Source organism: Diceros bicornis, chromosome 22, assembly GCF_020826845.1.
Source record: "Diceros bicornis minor isolate mBicDic1 chromosome 22, mDicBic1.mat.cur, whole genome shotgun sequence".
Classification (NCBI taxonomy): Eukaryota; Metazoa; Chordata; class Mammalia; order Perissodactyla; family Rhinocerotidae; genus Diceros; species Diceros bicornis.
The window spans coordinates 37,847,357-37,858,299 of NC_080761.1; the positions used below are offsets into that span (position 1 = coordinate 37,847,357).

The window sequence follows — 10,943 nt, forward strand, 5'->3', positions numbered from 1 at the left end:
CCGATATTTCCCACAGCCTGAGGAAAAGTACTGGCTACAAAAGAGAGTTCACTCTCATGGTTTCAGCCCTACTCCACTGCCTTGGAAGGAAGCAAACAGTCCTCGTGGGGGCTAATGATGGTCTGCATTATTGATGACAATGCGAAACACACCGAGGTGAAAGAGTTTTCTCTAATGTCACCCCTAAACTCGCAGGTCCCATCTCTGGCTTCATATCACGATCACTCAAGCCCCTCTCCCAGAGTTTCTGATTTAATTTGTCTGAGTGGGACCTATACATCTGAATTCAAAAGCTTTCTAGGTGATTTTAATGAGCAGCCAGGATTGAGAATCACTGCTGTAAACAACTGCACTTTATTTCCTTCTCCTTTAAGCATAAGAAGAAGTAAAAGGAGCTTTAGTGTCCCAAGACTGAAGTTAGGTTCTTTGGCATGTCAGGAAACCAGCAGGGTAGCGTGAGGTGGTGGGGCTAGGGCTGGGGATGCCACCTATAAGACTAGCATCAGAAAGAGGCTAGAAGCAAGATCCAGTTTGGAGGTGATTGGGGGAGGGATGGGGAAGAAATACGATGGCCCCAGACAGAGAGGAAAGGAAGGAACCTTTCCTGACAGCCTAGCTGGGAGAGCCATTCCTAGGAAGCCAGTCACACGTGTGAGATGTACAGACACAAGGCAGCGGCTTCCTGAATTAGCAAAACTGTTAGGAAGCAAACAAAGTCTAAAATAAAAGAAATTAACATAAAGTTTAACTAGTAAAATTTTGTGGTACCACCAGTTTTTATTGCATTCTAACTTTTCCCTTGCTGTGAATCTTTAAAGACAATGTTAAATACATATATTGTAGCAATCAATTTTATTATTTACAAGGCTAATATATTTCCATGATTTTTTTTTTCATAGTTTGATATAGATGTAATAGAAATGGTTGTTTGGATTTAGGCAGGAAGTAATAGATCTCCCTAAAATCGTTACTTGCAAAGAAATTATTGATCAGATTAGAAGGAGATGTGAGGCTATCTGCTTAATCTGCTGCAGAGCAGAACCATTCAAACCTCCTGGTCTGTAAATTAATAACTAGACTCCAAAGTCTAATTCCCCTTTGTGTTCCTAATGTACCAATTACTTCTTGTCAATTCTTCAATGAAACAGTGGCTATTATCTCAATCTCTTACAACACTTCTTAACATGGTCGTGAACCTCCATCTTCTCCATTGGAACCCATCTCACTATCTCCAGCCTTCTGCTTGGGATAAACAATTTTCTACTCAACAACGAAAAACGAAGATCAATGTTTTGCAGGAAAAAAGTGTCAATTCCTTTTTTAAATAAAACCGTTTATTTCTTTTTATATAAAGAGAAAGCCAGATAATAATGCACGACATTTATGTTGTACTCTTTAGCTCACATATCCTTTGTAGACAGACCTCAATTAAGCCTTTGAACTAAGGATGAGCACTTTGACTAAACTGTTCACTTTTTGAACACATTAGTGTTTAGAAAGAACCTTAGCCTACGATATAAGTACGTTACTTTAACTTTCTCAGCCCTGCTTTTATCATCTGTACGGTGGGGATTCATAATATTGACTTCACAAGATTGTTGTAAAGATAGCTTTTGTTGCTGTCGTCGTTTTTAATTAATAGAGAAATTCAGCTGCCCTCACATCATGGGCACATGTGCTCCTTACCATGTTATTTTCTTTAGGTCTTAAGTCATAGTCTTAAAAAGTCTGAAATGTCTAGGTCTTAAAAGTCTGAAGTCTTAAGTCTTGGGTCTTACAGTCCTAATTTCAGATCTCTCTGGCCACAGAGCTAAAGATTCAGACGTGGTACATGTAAGCACTGGGCTGCCCGTGACAGCAAGCCTGCTGTGTTTGTGATTTCTGACCGTGTCTTTGCGTCTGCGTTAGCTCACACGGTTGTCCTCACTTGCCGTTCGTAATGTAGGCAAACACTACAGTGGGGAAGGGATATACGAGGACCCCAGAGTCCTCCTACCAATGAATCCTGTAGCCTGTGATTTTCACGGACTACAAGGGGCCTAGCACCAAAGTAACTTACAAAACTACAGACCAAGAAATGTCTCTTTATTGGGGAGCAAATAAAAACCAATAAAGCAATTCAGCAACAATCAGTGGGTGAGGCCACGTAGCATCTGTAATGCAAAATGCTACACATGGCACACTGCTACCTTCTAACCCGAATAGTCAAATCAGCACCACACAGGATTTATGGCCAAATGAGAGAAATAAAATGGTTTCCATCTGGGATTTTTAAAAGTGTAAAGCTAGTCCTGCCTGAAGAAGTTTCCCTGTCACCTCATCCTGAAGCCACACTCTAAATCCAGAGTGTATCATAAACTGATTTTTAAATGTGGATTTATGAAGCTACAGGTTTTATTCTATTTCCTTTTGCTGTAGTAATGTCTTCAGAATTTGGGAGATCAGCTAACTAACACCAAGCAGAGCTCTTGACGTGGTGGTAAGGTGTTATGGGCTGGTGTTGGGGGTTATCTGTTTCCCCAAAATTCATATGTTGAAGTTCTAACCCCCTATATCTCAGAATGTGACTGTATTTAAAGGTAGAGTCTTTAAAAAGGTGAGGTCATTAGGGCTGGCCTTAATCCAATACGATTGACGTCCTTATAAAAAGAGGAAATTAGGACAGACAGGTACAGAGAGAAGACTATGTGCAGACACATGGAGAAGACAACCATCTACAAGCCAAGGAGACAGGCCTCAGAAGGAATCAACCCTACTGACCCCTTGATCTTGGACTTCTAGCCTCTAGAATTGTGAGAAATTAAATTTCTGTTGTTTAAGCCACCCAGTCTGTGGTACTTTGTTACAGCAACCCTAGCAAATTAACTCACATGGTAAATGAGATATGAGGAGGATATAAAAATCCATGTTAAATTCTTTGGGTAGCTATTTAATATAGTCTAATGGCCAGTCAACTCCTGCTGAATTTTTCCTACTGAAAAATCACTCTCAGGTATTGACCTTTTAATTACCAATCAGTACCTCCAGCAGCAGCTATTTTTCTATTGTTCCAAGAATTCTAAGGGCTTAAGGCACCAACTATTTTCCAATATTTGAACAAAATCGTTTTGATAAAATGCCGTGGCATTTCATTCAGATCTATTGTGTGAAAGTCAGTGGATCTTAGTAGCAGAGGTCACAGCCAGTGAGGAGACCAAAGTTACTGAGCCATGACATGTGGTTAGCAGAAGTCTGATTTTCTTAAGACCAAGAAAATATTAAAAGAAAAGATGAAGAAAGTAAGGGGAATAAAAGGAGAGAAAAGGTCCTTGTGTTTGTAATTTGAAATGAACTGCTGATGCCCTGATTGCTGTGGCACAGTGGGTCATTATATCACGACCACTTCCTGTAGGCTCAATGACATGACTTCATGTTTTAACATATTTTAAATGTTTTTAAATTATTTTAAAATATTATTTTTAATTATTTTAAAATATTTAAATTATTTTAAAATATTATTTTAAAATATTTAACAAAAATATTTTATATTTTAGAATTGAGTTTGAGATATTTGTCCCATACCTGATAGAAATCAGTTCTTCAGGTGCATTTGCCTTTTGATCCCCATCCTTGTTTGCTTTTTGTTTTTATTATCACTTGGATAAATTGACTTTAATCAGCAGGCCAGCTGCCCTCCCCATGGGAGAAGCCAAGCCTGAATCAGGAAAGCTGCTGTACCAGTGAGACTTGGGGACACACTGACTTTAGATCTGGATGCTGATTCTGCGCTTACTGGTGATGTCATCTTGGTCAAATTAAGTTCTCTAAGTCTCAGTTTTCTCACCGGAAAAAAGGGGTTAAATTACCAACCCGTAGTTGTGTTGTGAGAATCAAATGAAGAAATATGTGTCAGCATCTAGCACATAGTGGGTGTTCAATAAATGTTAGTGTTTTTACTACTACTAGTATTATGACTATTACTACTACTACTACTCAGCAAACATTTTCTTTTTCCCTTCCCCATCATATGCCTCATCTTGACCAATTATCCCATGTCCTTGAAAAGTGCTCTCTACCTAATCCCCACAACCTGTGTATTCCCTAAAAGGACAAGTTGATTTTGACTGCCACCACTCCACTGAAATAGCTGTCTCAAAGGCTGCCAGTGACCTACTAATTGATACATCAAATTGAACTTTTCTCTGACAATCCTTTCTGATCTCTGTAGGACCCAACAAGGCCCTCTACCCACACTTTCTGCATAACTGCTTCTTCTCTGGTTTATGTGACTCAATATACTCCTGATTCTCTTTCTACCTCACCAATGCCTCTTTTTCTATCACTCTTCCTTCTCTTCTACTCTCTTTTTTCTTGTCTCTTGGTCACATTGCACCATTGAAAATGTGGCATTTCTTAAAAATTTGACCTCAACTGACTTCTCACTATATATGCACTCCCACGGCCTTTGGCTATCATCTCTAGACTTATGCATCCCAAAACTACAGCCCTATCCTCTCCTGTAACCTCCAGTTACACATTCACAATGACCTGCTGGACACTATGCCCCTGCTCATGTCTGCCCCCTGCCTGGAATGTCTTTGCTCCCATCCTTATTAACATCCTTCTCACATATTAATGCTTCATGAAATGCCTCCTCCTAGATGCCCTAAGGCCTGATCATTCCATTTGGAAAGATGTCCTTCCTGCCATTGCAGAAGACTCACATTTTATTTAAACCCATCACAGGGCATTTATCACACCCTACCTGATGGTGTAGCTATTTATCTATGCGTTTTGAAGGCAGGAGGACAAAACTGTCTGTTGCATGTGATATGCATTCAACACGTGTATCAATAAATGAAATCAGCAAGTACAGTTGAACTGTGCCTTTAGCATTTTTGTTAAAACAAGAATTCCAACACGCATTGACATCTGTGAGCTCTTCCCATTTAAACTTAGACATCGCTATGAGTCTGGGCTATAGAGATGTGTCTAGTTTCCTCCTTAAAAAGAGGAAAAAAAGAGGCTAAGGACACCATTTCTCTTAAAAGAAACATCTTGAGTTGTGCTCATAGCTCCATTTTTGGCTTACTCTGGTTAAACAGTTTTCCAAATTCCTGAACAAAGGTAGAAGATAAGTGTAGCCAGTTGACAGCACAAATCCAGGAAGGTTAACAGCTATCACTGAGGACACAATCAAGATCCACAACCTTGATAATTGGAGGCTGGAGTCATAGACTGAAGCCAGTAAGTTCGCTTTCAACAAGCACAAATGTAAAACTCTACATTCCCAAAAATCAATTACATATGTATGGGAAAGAGCAGACCTACTTTGGCAGCAGTTTATTAAAAACATAGTCTGTCTTCAAATATTTGAAGGAGGAGCGACTTTACTCTGTGGTTCCATGGTGCAGAACCAGGGAAGAGCGGTGGAATCTCAACTTACTTTTAGAAAGAAATCTCCTTCAAAGTTGTCCCACAATGGCAAGGGCTGAGGTACAGACACGGGACAGAGTCCTTGTCTCAGGGAGGGAGTGTGGATTAGGTGCTTTCTCGGGTCCCTTTTAACTGTGACACTGGATTTCCCTGCATAATTGCACCCTGCCACTCTCCTCCTTGCCACTGACAAGCTGGTCACACAGGTCTTCTTCCCTTCCTTAAACTCACTGCACTGTCCACTCCAGGCCTTTACATGTTTTGTTCATGCTGTTCTATCTGCCATGAATGCCTTTCCCTATTTCCACTAACCACCCCATTTGCCTGGCTAAATTTTACCCATCCTTCAGGTCTCAACCTCCCAGATTAGTGTTATCTGCTTGCATAGAATCTCACAATACCCCTTACCACATGTTACACAACTACAGTCCTTTAATTGTTTATTTGCAGTTGTTTAAGAAATGTCTGCTTTTTTCCCTAGGATGTAAGCTTCTTGAAGATGACAACCATGATTGTTCTGCTCACTCAAGTATCTCCAGCCCTAGTCATTGGGCCTGGCACAGGGAAGCTCAATAAATATCAGTTGAGTGACTGACTCATCCCAATGCAGATATTGGACCTAACGTGGAAGAGAGAGAAAGACAGAGAGAGGGAGAGAGAGTGGCATGTTTGAATGTCTACATCTTTCCACTTGATGATAGTTCATAGGCTGACCGTGGCGCAATCCCAGAGTTTCAAATTCTCAAACACACGTTTCCCGCTGAGGCTGGGCCACTTGCTACAATGGAGCAAAATCCCAAGAAAAATGAAACAATTCTTCTCCTTATATATTTATCTGAAACAGCTATAAAAATCCAAGTCTGAAGGGTCAGGAAGAAATGAGGACAGAGTGATTTTCACATCACCTTTGCTCTCTCCAACGTATCACTTTGGGAGTCTGCGAGCTCTTGGACCTGTTTCATGCCTCTATTCAGTCTGGGAGTAGATCAGGCTGCTGACCATGGTTAAACGCTGGGCAAGTAGTAGGTTGAGATCTATTCTGCCCAGTCAATGAGATCTGGAAGAAAGCTTTATTTTCGTTTCTCTTTTCTTTTCACCTATAAATTGAGTGGCTTGACACATATTATTCTTTCCAGCCTTCACACCTGTGTTAGCCCTCTCCCAAAGAAGAAATATTTATCAAGCACTTATCCTAGGTCATGCACCATGCTAGGTGCTTTCAAAATATCTTTGAGCCCTTATAAACACCTGGTGAGGTGTGTAGCCATACCCTCATTTTACTCTGGAGGAATCTGGACAAGTCACTTGGCCAACATTACAGAACCAAAGAACACTGCAGCCCAGGATTAGAACTTGGCTGAAATTTATTCAAAGGCCATTCCTTTTTTCTACTACACCACTCTGATTTAATACTTGGGATCTCCTATCAATACTACCTTTCTGTTTCAAAACAACCACTAATGCTTATTGGATAAAATAGAATTATCCTACATGTTATAACAAAGGGGAAGATTTATATAAAACAAAATTAAAGTATTGCTGTTGTGTTGTTGCCATGTTGTCTTTCCAAGGAGAAAAATCACTTTTACAGGAAAAAAATTCTGGGCTATGACAGGGATTTGACAAGAAATACCCAACAACTTTTAAATCCTTTGGATGAATCCTCATCTGGGAATTTTTATCCTTTCTGAAGTTTTCTTAACTCCACAATGGTTTTGGCTTATAATTTACAAAATGAAGAATTGTTGTGCTAACAAGAAATGTAGATCTTGGAATAAAAATACCATGTCATTGAGTGTGACCTCAAGAGACAAAGTCCTTGTTCATTTATTTTAAGAGAAGAATTCATGAAACATTTGTAAGTACTGAGCAGCCGATAACACTTGATAGAATGCAGAGATGGGGCCCCAGGGAGGTGGAAACTCACCGATGGGAGAACTTGCAGCTTAGCGAGTCCTGGAGTGTTATCTGCCCACTTGTCGCTAAGGAAGCCAGATAGGAAAGTTTCAAGGATAAAGTTGAGAGTAAAGAATGCCATACAATCTTAGCAGCAGGATAATGCACAAAAGGAGTATTTTTGACATCATATCATCAACCTCATAAATAGAGAAGAGTAAGAGTGAAACCAAAGACTATTTTGCCATCTCCTTTAAACTTACCAACAAGAAGCCAAGAACATTCTGTCAAAAATATCCTAATTTTGCAAGATCCCTGTACTCTGTCCTCCAATGAGTAGTTTCCTACCCAAACATAATATCTTCAGACAGCTAGAGGCTCGTTTGTCAGAAAAGCACATAGATCACAGCTATATTTTCTTATCTTGATGGCCAAGTTTTAGAACACTTTGAAATGTTGCCCCAGTCACTAGAGGACAGAGAAAATGCAAGATATCATTAAGGAGTTGTTTTTTTTCCCAGCCCATCAAAGGTCTCTGTTTGAGCCTCTCTCCTGGTAGCACAAAAGCTATTAAATCACTTGAATGAAAGGTCAGGTTGCAAGCTGTGCAAGTATGGAAGCCCCAAGCCCTGCTCAGACCACCCAGCTCTCCAAAGGGGTAGCAACACCAGATTCAGACGAGATAAGAGGCTATCGTCCTATGTAACCTGGCCCAGGAAAACAGCCTTTCTGGAGAGTTACAGGGTCTCCCATTGTGAGGAATGACCGTGTGGTCTAAAAAGGTGGCATTTGTCTAACTCACTATACGGGTAGTCTTGGTTCTTTGTGGGAGAAAGAAAATTTAAAAGACATTTTTGAAAAATTTTAAGAAAAGCAGTAAGTCGAATCTTTGGACCTGTTCTCAGAGCAAATACTAAAAAGCTCCCATTCCCCCATCTCTGTGTTTAGAAGACTGAGCCATATCACCAATGTGAGAATATCAGAGCTGGAAGGGTACTAAAATTCATTGAATTCAACCCTTTCATTTTATTGATGGAGGAAGTGAAGGTTAGAGAAATTAGGTGGCTCATCCAAGATTGATTAGCAACAGCTAAGATTTGAAACATCATGAGGACAAGGTCTCTGTCCATACTACACACATTGATTTTTTTGCAGTCCTTGGAAACTAGCGTGGAGCCTGGCATGTAGCAGGCACCTGCAAATATTTATAATGAAGAGAGGGGAAAAAAGGAAGGGGTGCTGATGACCACATCCTATTTTCTTTTTGCTGTAAACATACAATGCCATAAAATGTCATTGGGGACGGGGATGGAGGCTGAGTTCTTACTTTCATATGTTGTCAAATGAGGACCTCAACATGGTGGAGGAATCACTTCCTGCTTCTCCCAACCCCTGTGGGTTGATCCAATCTAATCTCAGTTTCTAGGAGTTAGACTGCGTCTGAGCAGTCCCAAGAAATAATCCAGCTCAATTCAGCCCAACTCAGCCTCGTCCATCCCTAGAAGCAGAGCATCCCCAGGAGGCTGATAAAGAATTAAGAACAGCCCTAGGTTACAATTTCCAAGACAAACATTGCTTGGCCATGGGGAGGCAGGTCAGACCATACAGCCCCACACACGGAGGCAGGGTAACATGGCGTGCAGGTACCTTAGCCCAACTCCCTTTCTCGCTCATGGGAATGGAAAGGCAGAGATGGAAAGCAGAGCAAGGAAAAAAAAAGATGAGGTTGGTGGGAGAGCTGGTAAAAGCCTTTGCTTGTCGGCCAAGCATGCAAAACCACGTTGCACATAACTTATGTTCAACATCGGCTCAAACTCAAGTTTACCATTTAGATACGAGGTTTAATATTAACCAAGTACATGAGGAGAATTTAATTGTCAAGGACAATGTAGAGCAGTGCTTATCCTAGTGTGATCTTACCTGTATCAGAATCACCTGGGTAAATTCCTGGCCCCACCTCAGGTCTAAAATCCTTTGGGGGTGTGGCCTAGGCACCTGCCTTTCATCAAGCACCCAAGTGGTTCTTATGCCCACTGAGATTTGAGAATCTTTATGGGAGACAAAGAGCAAAGGTAGTTAACGTTTTCCTAGAGTTATGCTGACAGGGGACTAAGAAGCAACTCTTTAAGCTTTAATTAGAGCCAAGAATGGCAGGACTCGTTTTCCAGAAACCTGAAAAGCATTTGATCACTGGGTCTGGTGTGCAAAGCAGCCCTGAAGAGGTTAATCTCTCCAGCAAGATTCCCAGGCCATAAACTCCAACCAGCCCCCGGAAATGCTCTTTTTAAGCTTTGTAATTCACACCACGCAACAAGACAGAGCACAATAGCAAAAAAAAAAAAAAAAAAAAAAAAGCAGAAACAAAAATTAAATGCCTTGAAAATTATTTCTGTGATCCAGATGAAAACTAAAAAAACTATTTACTACAGCACCAGTCTCTGCACCAAATCTAAGTAGTGAGCAGAAAGAGCTTAAAAATCAGTCAAAAACTTCAGAACAATATGATTTTTTTGCCTCTCTGGCACTCTCTCATCCCCACAAAAATAGAAACCATGCTTTTAAAAATATATATCCACATATAACTAAACTAAAGCAAGGGTATCCAAAAATCATCTCATCCAAATTTCTATATCTTTATACCATGAGGACATTCTCTGTTTTGTTAATTTTTGCATCTTTTCCCTGTGCCATTTCATTTAGCTGGGAAGAAACATTCTGATTTGGGGGGGAGAAATTACAAAATTTAAAAATGGTTATTTCATTGGTGAGTGCCGTTGGGGATGGATTCAGAAGAGAGTTATAAATTTGTTACACAATAAAGAGACTCTCTTTTTGGCATATGGTTTTTTAACACTGCAAGTTGCCACCTTCTGAGTTTACATGAGAATTAAACTTTTGCAAGCAGACTCTACATAACTCGTGCATCCTTACTTGGAGTTAACGCTACCATGCAAATAACCCCTGGGGCGTTCTGCTAAGAGGACATTCACAGTCAAGATGAGAGGAAGTATATAAAGTAGATACTTACAGGTAGTGGTTTTCCTTTCCGAGCCAAAAAGCAAGAAACCCTTGGCTCAGGCGGGCGGGATAGGAGTCACTGACCCGGTAATCTCTGGTTTAAAGGGCTTTGAGAGGAAGGGGGAGGAAAAACAACCCAGGGAAGGAAAGAGAGCTGAAATTCCAGTCTTTCAGGTCAGCTGAGTTTTAGCTTTCTTTGTACTAAAAATCCATTAACCCTCCCAACAAGAAAATGTAGAATTGAAGTTCACATACACTCCACTGTCTTGGCTGGTCTTCTCGAAGGCTGCTGTAGCTTTGAAAACTTCACGATTGCCAAGCCTCAGGACTGCTTCTCAGCAAGGCATGATGAAGGATGCCTGCAACTGTGTGCAGGGAGCCCGACGCCCTGGCAGAGAGCCACAGCTCGTCCAGTCCCCTCTGCTGGTTGGGTCCACAGGGACAAAAGTGAGCTTTTGTTAATAAGATCGGTTGTTTCTCTTCCCAGTCTCTCCCCAGCTTCCTTTCTCACTATTAGTTGTGTTCTAACTGCTCTGCCACTGGCTGAGCCAAAGCTGCCTCTCCCGCCTGCAGCTTATAGGCACACACACTCAGATACAGTCACCCAAACACAC

The 10,943-nt window shown here is 40.9% G+C and overlaps 1 protein-coding gene across 11 annotated transcripts in view; it reads right to left on the reverse strand.

Annotated features, from left to right (window-relative positions):
* The window catches only part of FREM1 (FRAS1 related extracellular matrix 1), a 152,016-nt gene extending 141,513 nt beyond the window's left edge, over positions 1 to 10,503 (reverse strand). For 9 of the 11 annotated variants that reach the window (XR_009223456.1, XM_058565809.1, XM_058565806.1 and 6 more), the window contains exons 1-2: positions 10,340 to 10,503; positions 7,343 to 7,397 (exon numbers count right to left, since the gene is read on the reverse strand). The gene's annotated coding sequence lies outside the window, so the exon portion shown is untranslated. The remainder of the gene's footprint in view (positions 1 to 7,342; positions 7,398 to 10,339) is intronic. The other 2 variants (XM_058565808.1, XM_058565807.1) reach the window with 1 other exon arrangement.
* Between the last annotated feature and the right edge of the window lie 440 nt (positions 10,504 to 10,943).